We start from the raw sequence: 12,331 nt of genomic DNA on the forward strand, positions 1-12,331 counted from the left end.
GGAGGCTGAGGCAGGAGAATTGTTTGAACTTGGGAGGCAGAGGTTGCAGTGAGTTGAGATCATGCCACTGTGCTCCAGCCTGGGTGACAGAGTAAGACTCTGTCTCAAAAAAAAAAAAAAAAAAAAAAAAAAAATTAAGAAATCAAATTTAAGTATAGGACCTTGAAAGGGATCATGTATGTGAGGGGTCTGAGCTTAAGCTTCACATGCTTCATGGTAAATCTACCTCTAATTCTGACTTTGGTTTCTCTCATTTGCATGAATTTTCTTTTAGTTTTTTTTTTTTTTTTTGCATATTTCTTTCTTTCTTTTTTTCTTTTGAGACAAATGCTCACTCTGTTGTGCAGGTTGGAGTGCAGTGGCATGATCTCGGCTCACTGCAACCTCTGCCTCCTGGGTTCAAGCGATTCTCCTGCCTCACCCTCCCAACTAGCTGGGACTACAGGTGTGCACCACCACACCCAGCTAATTTTTGTATTTTTAGTAGAGACAGGGTTTTACCATGTTGCCCAGGCTGGTCTCAAACTCCTCAAGTGATCCACCCACCTCAGCCTCCCAAACTGCTAGGATTACAGGCATGAGCCACTGCGCCCAGCTTGCATATATATTTCTAAACTGTGTGAAATATTGCCTTACAGATTTTAAAGCTGTGTGTAAATGGAACCCTGACATTTTAACACAATTTGTTTTTTACACTCAATGCTTTACTTGGGAAATGTATCCATGTTGATATACTAAGATTTGGTTTCTTTTCATTGCTATGTAGTATTCCATTGTGTGACTACCAGAATCGCTCTATTCTCCTGTTGCAGTTTTTCAGTAAAAATAGCAGGTTATAAGACAGAAGCAGGTTGTAAACACACACACACATTTTCGTGCTGCAGGGCAGTTAAATTAGTCCCATTTTGTTGTAATATTAGAGTAGAATTAGGTCAATAAAACATTATTCCAAAAAAAAAATCCAGAAACAACACTACAAAAATGGAATGTGATGCAGGCAACGTTTCGAATCAGTGAGGGAATATGGACTATTTAATAAATGGTATTGGCCGGGTGTGGTGGCTCATGCCTGTAATCCCAGCACTTTGGGAGACTGAGGCGGGTGGATTACCTGAGGTCAGGAGTTCAAGACAAGCCTGGCCAACATGGTGAAACCCCGTCTCTACTAAAAATACAAAAATTAGTCTGGCATGGTGGCAGGCGCCTGTAATCCCAGCTACTCGGGAGGCTGAGGCAGGATTATCGCTTGAGCCCGGGAGGCGGAGGTTGCAGTGAGCTGAGATCGCGCCATTACACTCCGGCCTGGGCAACAGATTGAGACTCTGTCTCCAAAAAAATAAAAATAAAAATAAAAAATTAAATAAATAAGTGGTATTGACAGAATCAACTCTGTGTACGCAAAATAAATAAAACTAAGTCGCTACCTTATGTGGTACACAAAATTATACTATAGATGAATTAAAAACCTAACCCCTCAATATAAAAATTTCAAATTGTTAGCTAAAAATGTGTAAGAAAATATTGTGATCCCAAGTAAACGGAGATCTTAAATAAGTCACAGAAAATAAAACTCATGCAGTAAAAGGCTGAACATTTTAATTAGGTCAGTGAATAAATGTCATCCAAATAGTAAAAAAGGAACCATGCAATAAGATACCCCAATGTTAAAGACAAGCTGAGGGCTGGGAGAAAACTTTGCAATGTATGTATCAAAGAATGAGTAAAACAGATGAATTTTTTAAAAAGCCCTTTAGAAAAATGATCTAAGGGATGGGCACAGTGGCTTACGCCAGTAATCCCAGCACTTTGGGAGGCCGAGGCTGGTGGATCACCTGAGGTCAGGAGTTCGAGACTAGCCTGACCAAAATGGTGAAACCCCGTCTCTACTAAAAATACAAAAATTAGCTGGGCATGGTGGCAGGCACCTGTAATCCCAGCTACTTGGGAGGTTGAGGCACGAGAATTGCATGAACCTGGGAGGTGGAGGTTGCAGTGAGCCGAGATCTCACCATTGTACTTCACCCTGGGCAATGGATCGAGACTCCGTCTCAAATAAAAAAAAAAGAAGAAGAAGAAAGAAAAATGATCTGTGGATATGCATAGGCAATTCACAAAAGGGGAAATAAATACACATGGCCACAAACACATAAGAAGATGCTCAAACACATTTTTTATCAGGCAAATACCAATGAAAACAATGGCGAGATACTGTTCACACTTACTTAGCTGGCTACCTTGAAAGATCTGGTAGGTGAAGGGTTGTCAAGATCGCAGGGAAACAGGAACGTTCATACTCTGTTTTCACATTTAAAATGGCGAGGACAATTTGGGCATACCTCAGACCCACAATTTCCTCTCACAGGAATTTAGAATAGAGAAAGGGAAAACACAGACGTTTACTGCAGTGTTGTTTGTAGTAGTGAAAAGTTGTTAATGATATTAAGTGTCTGCTAAAAGCTTAAGAGGTCAAATAAAATATGGTATATCCATATAATGGAATGCTATTCAACACACAAAAAACCTTATATATATTATTTATATGTGAAATTATATATATGTATACATATATACATGAATGCATATGAAATTCTGGAAGGAAACACATCAAACTCCCAAGAGCAGTTGGGCACGTGAATAGCAGGGAAGGGTTTGGAACTGTGGGAGGTGGTCAATGGGTAATTCAGTCTTGTATATGATGCCTAGTTTTGTTTAAAAGGGGCATGTATTTGTGTATCTCTTTTTCAATTAAAAATAATTTAAAATATAGAAGACTGGAAGGATGCATTGTATGTTCACAGTCCTATCTCTTGGGAACGAAATTATCAGTGACTTTTAGCTTGTTCTTTTTTCTTATCTGCATTTTCTAAAATTTCCACAATGTTTGTCTACCACATTTGTAACAAGAAAACAGTTATTTTTTAAGGATTATGGAAAGTTTCAAAAATTCTCAAAAAGTTAGTTTTAGGTTATCTTAAATATACTACCACTCTCTCCTCCATCACTTAGATAAACAGCACTGTATTTGGGAGGGGTAGCCGGTTTTTTTTTTTTTAAGTTTGAGACAAGGTCTTGCTCTGTCACCCAGGCTGGAGTGCAGAAGCACAATCATGGCTCACTGCAGCATGGACCTCCCAGGCTTAAGAGACCCTCTCATCTCAGCCTCCCAAGTAGCTAGGACCGCAGGCATGCACCACCACTCCCAGCTAATATTTATTTTTGATTTTGGTAGAGATGGAGTCTCCCTCGGTAGCCCAGGCTGGGCTCAAACTTCTGAGCTCAAGCAATCCTCCTGCCTGGGCCTCCCAAAGTGTTGGGATTACAGGCGTGAGCCACTGTGCCTGGCTTGTGTGGCAGCTTTTATTGCAAAATTAGATAAGTCCCCAAACTTTGGAAGTATTTTTTTAAAAAGCTTCCAAGATTCACTTAGCCAAGGCTGCTCACGGAGTTTAAGTAAATGGCTCTTCCACTTTTCACTGATGTTCTATTAACCAGCATACTCCAAGAATTTGACTCACTGACAGTAAATATTTAACTCCAGTTAAACATAGCTACTTTCTGGAAATGTGTCTTCTCAGATAGCTGAGGGTTTATCCTTTTAAATTCTTAAAAATTTTTACATTGTAATAATTTCTAGAATATTTTACCTACTTTCCTGCCTCTGAACACAGAGGATCTAGTTCTAGCCTTCTCAGCCTTGCCATTTCTGACGGCTGTCATGTATTTATACTGTCAGTATCTGCCTTCAAGCACCGTTTTTTCTTCCAATTCACCATGGGTTTAGAAATTAACTTTTTGGGTTTGTTTATACAATAATCAGCATGACAGCTCATACCAGAGGATTCCCTAAGATCAAAGAACACACAGACTTTATGAAATCTATTTTGGCTCTTTCCCAGCCCTTTTTGTTTGTTTGTTTTACTGCTTTCTGGTTTTCAGTGGTGTTCTGAAGTGCTGGCATCAAGTTTGGGAGGCAGTAGAGGGTAGAGAGGAAAGAACAGCTTTATTCCTTGCTAAACTGTGATCTCTGTAAGGTCAAAAGTTGTGCCATGACCCCAAGGCTCTTGTTATAGAAATTAGATGCCAATAGATGAAATGCGAGAATAGCCCTATATTGAAACAGAAACTGGAGTCGTACAGTATCTTCTGTAAGATTTTGTGATTTTATACAAGAATTCCCCAAGACAGATGAGGTGATTATTAATTACCCCTGAAAGTCACAACTCTATGCAGCTGAGAAGGTGGGAGCTCAGGGAGGTATGTGCAGAGCTGAGGCTGTCTTCATAGACCTATTCTTTGCAAAATCTGAAGCGGGAGGGAAGGGAGAATGTAAAACTGGGCTGCAAAGCCCAAGTCTCACAAATAAGGACTTTTCTTATTTGTATGTCACTTCATACTGTGATAGCGGGGCAGTAACATCATGGGTGGTGATTCACAACTGAGTTCCAAGCCTCTGAGTCCAGGAAGTTATGGCTCATTAGAAGTTATCACTTCACTGGGAGGGGATGATGATCAGATCTAATAAAAACACAAAGGATGAAGATTCCAAATTCCTTTAAGAAGGAGAGCTTTCCTTCTCAAGAGTGCAGGGCCTGTGCAAATTGCTCCTATGACATGTACATGCAACGAAAGCTCGGAACAAAATAGTAAAGAAAAAGGGGTTGGCCTGTTTATAAGTCTCCTCCAGGGTCCGCCATTCATTCTGACAGATGACAGCTCCTCATGAGTCAATGTTACGCAGGAGACTCAAGGATGAAGCACAGGAGTTCGGAAGAGATGAGCTGTCCATGTCTCTGAGCTTTTCCATCACTCTGTGCCTCAATGTCCCTTCAATAAGGCAAGTTTCACCCTTTGCTCTGCTGGAAGGCAAAAATAAATGACTGTGCTTGAGGAAGTACTTAGAGTCAGCAGGGGGTTGTGTGAGATCAGAGTATAGCATTGTCTCCCCTAAAAGGCCTAATCCTGAATCGAGGAGTCAGGTGACCATCCTCCTTGGGGTATAGTTCATTCTGGTGCTTGACTTCCACCATAGGAGATTTGGAACACCCATTGCGAGGGCATTCAGAATGTGCTTGAACTCCTGGAATATTGGTCCTGGAAAGGGCCTTAAGGATCAGTTCCCTCATTTTCTAGACACAGAAATGGCGGCCCAGAGAAGTGGAGGAATTTATTTAAGATCACACAGCTATTCCCAAATCCAAGCCTGCAGATCATAAGCCTGGTACTCTCTCTACAGACTTTCTCAAAGTGGGGTCCCCTGATACTGCACCTCAGAATCACCTGGTGTGCGTATGTTCGTAGGGGAGATGTTGGTAGTGGTGAAGAGAGTTGCTAAAAATGCAGATTCCTGGGTCCTACCTTAGACCTACAGAATCAGAATCTCTGGGAGTAGTCCCTGGGAATCTGTATTTTAGCATCAAGTGAATCTTAAGCTAGTCCTGCTTTATTTCAGCAACACCTGGAAGCGCTGGCTTCTAAATGATCTATGCAGCATAGCTATTGTTGATGAAACGTCTCCTAGAGAACATAAAAAGAACATATCCTATTAGTAGCCACTGGACGATGCCATGTCCTCGATTGTTTACAGTGTATGATAATTAGTTTAATGTCCTTTAAGCCAAAATCATACCAGACAATATTCTGAACAATCAAAGCAAGCTGGAGAAACAAACATACCTCATATTGGCCCTTTAAGAGCCTCGGTTCCCCTGGGTTCTAACGAGGGTGTGTGCTGGGGACAGGTCACTCCCAGCTTATCCTACCATACCCACCACCTCTCTGAGAGATCTTACTCCGTACATGTGGCTCTGGCCTGAGAGCAGATGGTTTCCGATATAGGACTAAACCCGCCCTCGCTCTAATCAACCAGAAAGGAGCTGGCAAGTCAGTGGGAGATAAATATAGCTGCGCTCTCCCGGGAGGAGCCCCCAGGAGGGTTAAATATGGTATGTGAGCAAATGATGAACAGATCAGCAGCTTCCTCCTACTGTCCCCCGAAGCTCGTTTTCACAACAGGATCAGCCGCACAACACTCACAAAACAGAAATGGACTCAAAGATAGAACCTCCAAAACCTGCTGGATTCCTGTTACTCCATAACAGCTGGCCCCTTAGGGAGGACTTGCCTGTTGGGTGGCCGTGTACCTGATTCTCCCACCTGCCTTGCAGCTTGTCCTTGTCTGCCTTCAGAGGCTACCGTAGAGTCAGAGCCTTTGAGGCCCTCTCTCACTCTTATGTTCAGGTAACATGGAGCAAAGATAGAGCTGAATTTTAAGAACCTCCCTGTCAGGGGAAACCACTCATTAAAGTCAACCTCCTTGGCCACAAAACCTCAGGGAGGGGTAGAACAGGACTGCAGAGGTTGCCTTCAGCCTGCACATATTTACTTTTTTCAAAGGTCATCTTTTGGCTTGAGAAGAGGAAGGAAAGCACTGTTATTTTAATTTCTCTAAAAGTTACAGTAGAAAGCAAAACCAGAGGCACCAAAAAAGCAATTCCCAAAACTCAGCTCAGTGCCCTCCAACACAAAGTGTTCAGATAACATTTCTCCAATAAAGAAGCCGCTCTGGGGGTGCTGCCACTGAGGCAGGGCCGCTTCCTGCTGGGTGGCATGGGTGAACACCTTTGGTGACTGCCCACACATTGTGCAGGGTGTGGACCAAACAGACTCAGAACTCTGCTTTTGTTGGTGCCCTGAGGGTACTTTGATCTCTCAGGGCCTGGTTCATATTTATCAAACTCTCAAGATTAATGTACGGAACTAGACTTCCAACCTGTTCGTGAATTTACAGTGAGGAATAAATAAGCGGGCTCCAGAGCCTGGACACATTCCCTCTCTGTAGGGAGAGCCTTGTAGAAACCAAAGCTTGGCCTGGATGGTTACCTGGTGAGCACAAAGCCACACTCAGGGGAAACTAGATAAATCAGGCGTTTCGCAGCATCAGTAGAAACAGTAGGGCATTATACACCTGTCCAACCAAAGGCCACAGGATACTGGCATGCCATCTGTGCTCACAAGCCCTGTGTGTCCCAGCTCCAGGAGGCTGTCAGCAGATGGGACCTCTGGGCCTTGCCAAGGCTGTGTCATTTCCTATCTCTGTGGGGACAGGCACTGCTGAAGTCTCTAGGTGTGACTCTCCTTTTACTCCCAGACTTCAAAACTCTTTTTCACAAACCCATTTTTATTTCCTTCTCTAATGGAAGCATTGCTACTTGCAATCCATTATCAGTCAGACTTCCTGCACCTGAGTATCCTCCTCTCTCTTTCAGGTGGCTATGCAGCTCCAATGTACTCTATGCAAACTCTCAGCTTTGACCGTCAGAGGAAAGCCAAATTTCCCTCATTGCCAGAGTTGTGAGAGGCACCACCCTGTGGCCCCCTAAGTACTAACTAATAGCAGTTATAAATCATGCTTTGAGGAACGAAGACCGGATTGGGGATTTTTGTTGTGTTTGCCTTCTTCTCTCCTATGCTCCCAGTGCTGTGGCGTATAGTTCAAAGAGCTCAGATGGATGTTGGCCAAAACCTCCAAATGGAAGCTAAGGAGGCCACTGTACTGAGAAAATTCCTGGGTGGAAAAGTGCAGTGGGCACAGCTGTGGCCCATCCTGTCAGTGATCATTCCCTCTCTGGTATGGTTAGGCTCTGTGTCCCCACCCAAATTTCATCTTGAATTGTAATCCCCAGGTGTTGAGGGAGAGACCTGGTTGGAGGTGATTGGATCATGGGGGCAATTTCCCCCATGCTGTTCTCATGATAGTGAGGGAGTTCTTATGCAATCTGATGGTTTTATAAGGGACTCTTCCCCCTTCGCTTCACACACACGCTCTCTCGCCTGCTGCCCTGTGAGACATGCCTGCTTCCCCTTACACCATGATTGTAAGTTTCCTGAGGCCTCCCCAGCCATGTGGAACTGTGAGTCAATTAAACCTCTTTTCTTTCTAAATTACCCATTCTCAGGTAGTATCTTTATAGCAGTGAAAGAATGGACTAATACATTCTCCTCCCTTTCTTGGTCACCAGCAGGGACTATCTGGGCTGCCTGAGAAGCCTCTTGTTTGGTTTGGGAACAAAAAATTTCAGCCTGGGAGATCCAGCACGAGGCAGCAGAGTGAGGGTTACCCAGGAGTCACAGGGAACACAAAGCAGAATCAGAGGGAGGTGACAATCAGAGAGCAGCTCGAACCTCGTGGGATGCTTATTAAGTGCTTAATACTTACAGAATGACTTATTGACTGACTAACTGAATGAATGCATGAATACCTGAATAGCTGGACTGTCTGATTTTACTAAAGAGGAAGCTGGAGCCATAGAAGGAAGCTGATTTGCTGCAAGTCCCATAGTCGAGCAGTGGCCCCTCGGATGGGTTTGTAGGTGACATGAGTCCTAGCTCTTTTGTTGTGATATCACAATGATGGCAATTGGATAAATGAGGGACAACAGGGTGGAGAGAAGGAAATAAGGGTGGAAACTAGAAATCCTACAAAAAGAGTAAAATGATTTTGAGTCCTCTTATAGAAGAGTTTCTATAGAGGTTGAGTTTCTTATAGAAGAAGGAGAACTTGATCAGCACTGGCCCCAAAGCTTGCCCTTGTCTTGGCCCTTGATAGCACACCTTCTGTACTCCTCCTGCCCCCATCCACCCCAGTCAAGCATCTTCCTGGAGAAGGCACCATTATTTATTTCCTTTCTTTTCTATCTTTAGTCCCTCCCCTCTCTATACCCCATAGGTGACATGCATGATCAGCATCTCATCCTAAGTACAATTTTCACTAGATCTAACTCCCTTACTTCTCTTTTATACTTCAGCATCAAACTCCTTGAAAAAAGGGCCTAAGTTGGGCATAGTGTAATCCTAGCACTTTGGGAGGTCGAGGTGGCAGATTGCTTGAGCCCAGGAGTTTGAGACCAGCCTGAGCAACGTGGTGAAACCTCATCTCTACTAAAAATACACACACACACACACAAAATTAGCTGAGAGTGGTGGCACATGCCTGTAGTCTCAGCTACCTGGGAGGCTGAGGTGGGAGGACTGTTTAAGTCCAGGAGGTGGAGGTTGCAGTGAGTCATCATTGCACCAGTCTGCACTCCAGCCTGGGCAACAGAGTGAGACCCTGTCTCAAAAAAAAAAAAAAAAAAAAAAGAGCCTAGATGTGCACTGTTTAATATGGTAGTCACTGGTTCCATGTAGCTGTTAATCACTGGAAATGTGGCGAGGCTGAATTGAGATGTGATGTAACTGTATATAAAATATATACTGACTTCAAAGATAGCATGAAAGAAGAATGCAAAAATCTCATCAGTAATTATTTTGGATAAATTGGGTTAAATAAAATCTATTACTAACATTAATTTCACCTTTTTCCTTTTACATTTTTTAAGGTGGCTACTAGAAAGTGTAATATTACATAATGTGGCTTGACTTCTATTTTTACTGTCTAGACTCTGCTTCAAACAGACCATATCAAACACAAAGCATGGTGCTCATCAAATTAAAATGGGCACTGGGTTCATGGAAGCGCTTGTGTTCTCAAACCATCCTTTACAACGGCCTTTTCAATGAGGGAGCACTGAGGTTTTGACATGGGAAATTGTGATGAAAATAACAAGGTAACTTACTTGTTAACCAGGAAATTGGACTCTGAAAGGACAGTGATGGTGCCGCCGACATTGGCCCAGTCTTTATGTCTCTCATGAGACATCCTGTCCCAGTAATATTCTCAGAGCCTGGGCATGTGCCTTCCTGAGGACAGTTAGAGCCTTTGTGACCAAATAGGATGCCCACATAAAGCATTTGATGCCCCGAGCAGAGGAGGAAAGAGTGGGGAGGGAGCATACAGTCATTGAGGAGCCCCTGACAGCAGGAAGGACCTGAGCCCTGATGCCGGCTCTGCATGGTCTTGTGTGAGTCACGGAACTCTCTTGGTTTCCCCATCAGTGAAATCCATGCCCTGTAGCTTGGTGCTGTCTCTGGAGTTTCTGCCCTTCTTCCTTACATTTAGAATGTGGCAAGCCTTGAGCAAATTGCTTGAGAATTCTAAGCCTGGGTTTCCTTGTATGAAAAATGAGGACTATGATAGTGATGTCTCTGGGAGTGGTAGAAAGTCAATGATATACTTCATACTTAACATAGTTATGACATACCGAGTGCTCAACAAATGTTCAAAACAGACAACTAAAAACTCAAAAATTAAAAAGGACCTGAAGGGCCAACCTGTCTAACTCCCACCCACATTCAAGAATGTCCCTATGTTTTCTTTAACCTCTGCCTCAGCTCATTTGCTGCTATTGTCTCACAGGGCAGAGCCTTGTTTGTTTATTTTTTATTAACCCATTTAAGCCTAGAGTTCCATAATCGCAACGCTAAGCATGTGGGAGTTATTTATATCCTACTGCTCAAGGTCATCACCAAGGTCTGATTGCAAAAATTCAAAAAATTGCATAACCTCAGGCATAAATGGGTTAAAAATTTAATTTTTCCATTTTTTATTGTGGCAAACTACACACAACATAAAGTTTACCATTCTAACGATTCTTTTTTTTTTTTTTTTTTTTTTTTTTGAGATGGAGTCTCACTCTGTTGCCCAGGCTGGAATGACGCAGTGGCTCGATCTCAGCTCGCTGTGACCTCCGCCTCCTGGGTTCAAGTGATTCTCCGGCCTCAGCCTCCTGAGTAGCTGGGATTGCAGGCACGCACCCCAGGCCCGGCTAATTTTTTATTTTTAGTAGAGACGGGGTTTCACCATGTTGGTTAGGCTTGTCTCAAACTCCTGACCTTTTGATCCGCCTGCCTCAGCCTCCCAAAGTGCTGGGATTACAGCCGGGAGCCACAGCGCCCAGCCTCTAACCATTCTTAAATGTACAATCAACCAGCATTAAGTACATTCATGTTGCTGTGCAACCACCACCACCACCATCTTTAGAACATTTTCATCTCCCCAGACTAAAACTCTGCACCCATTAGCACTAACTCCCCGTTCTCCCACTCTCCCAGCCCCTGGTCACCCCTACTCTGTTTTCTGTCTCTATGAATGTGACTCTTTTAGGTACCTCATGTAAGTGCAATCACATATTGTCCTTTTGTGACTGGCTTATTTCACTTAGCGTCATGTTTTCAACGTTCATCCATGTTGTAACATATGTCAGAATTTCATTGCTCTTTAAGGCTGAATAAAATCTCATTGTATGTATAGAGCACATTGCGTTTATCCATTCATCTGTTGCTAGGCCCTTGGGTTTTGAAATTTTGAGTATTTCTAACTACTAGTTTCCTCTTATAGGGAACTGAAATCTGCCTCTCTAGGACTTAACTCTCACCCCTCAGCTCTGCCCTCAGGCCCCACTGCACCAGATGAGTCCTCTTCCCACAGGAATCCCTGGATTTGAAGGGAGATCCTGAATTCCCACCCCAACTCTTCAAAGACTGAGAAGTTTCACTGACTATTCATAAATTCCAGACTCATTGCCTTTGTGGTTTGTCTTCAGACCCACTTCAGTGGACTGATGTCTTTTTGAAAACGAGTCATCGTAAACTGAGCTGACCTGTACCCTACGCTGGAGAAATTGGGATAAATAAAATATATTATTAACATTAATTTCACCAGTTTCCTTTTACATTTTTTAAGGTGACTACTAGAAAATTTAAAATTATATATGTGGCTTATAACAGCCTCTACTTATCTTGACACTTTATTAATGCAGCTTAAGAACACATTCTCCTCTTTTTGGCAGCCATATTTCATGGATTTATTTATTAAACAATTTTTATTAAGTGTCCTGAGAAGATGAGGCACTTCAGTGTAGTAGTTTAGAACTCAAGCTCTGGAGCCAGATTTCCTAGGTCAGAATCCAAGATCCATTTCTTGCTATGTGCCACTGTGTACATTTCCTAACTTTTCAGGGCCTCAATTTCTTTATCTATAAAGTAGAGATAGCAGTAGTACCCACCTCATTGAGTAGTTGTAAGGGTTAAATGAATTAGTGCCTGTAAAACACAGAAGAGTGCCTGGCACTTAATGCATGTGCTATTTCTCTCTACAGAGCACTGCCCCAAGGTGTTGGGGGTACTGCAGTCAGCCAGGCTGACCGGCTATGGGCTCTTTGTGGTTTGTAGTCTAGTGAAATGGTCAAACCATTACGTGACAACTGGAATTTATTCATGGGCAAAGGTGTAATTAAAAGACAGTTTTTGTTTGTTTGCTTGTTTTGTTTTTTTTTTTTTTGAGATGGAGTTTCGCACTTGTCACCCAGGCTGGAGTGCAATGGTGCGATCTCGGCTCACTGCAACCTCTGCCTCCTGGGTTCAAGTGATTCTCTTGCCTTAGCCTCCCAAGTAG

General features: G+C 43.0%; 1 long non-coding RNA gene across 3 annotated transcripts; it reads right to left on the minus strand.

The window, feature by feature from the left end:
- Nucleotides 1-3,052: 3,052 nt before the first annotated feature.
- LOC129060925 (uncharacterized) lies at nt 3,053-9,746 on the minus strand. Of its 3 annotated transcripts, none has more exons than XR_008527823.2 (4): nt 9,615-9,746; nt 8,259-8,475; nt 5,367-5,514; nt 4,144-4,853 (listed from the first exon to the last, which is right to left on the minus strand). It is a non-coding gene; the product is annotated as an uncharacterized LOC129060925 (long non-coding RNA). The 3 variants fall into 3 exon arrangements; XR_008527821.2 differs by having other exon boundaries at nt 5,356-5,514; XR_008527822.2 differs by lacking the exon at nt 5,367-5,514 and having other exon boundaries at nt 3,053-4,853.
- Between the last annotated feature and the right edge of the window lie 2,585 nt (nt 9,747-12,331).

The sequence above is a fragment of the Pongo abelii genome, chromosome 7 (assembly GCF_028885655.2).
Source record: "Pongo abelii isolate AG06213 chromosome 7, NHGRI_mPonAbe1-v2.0_pri, whole genome shotgun sequence".
Classification (NCBI taxonomy): Eukaryota; Metazoa; Chordata; class Mammalia; order Primates; family Hominidae; genus Pongo; species Pongo abelii.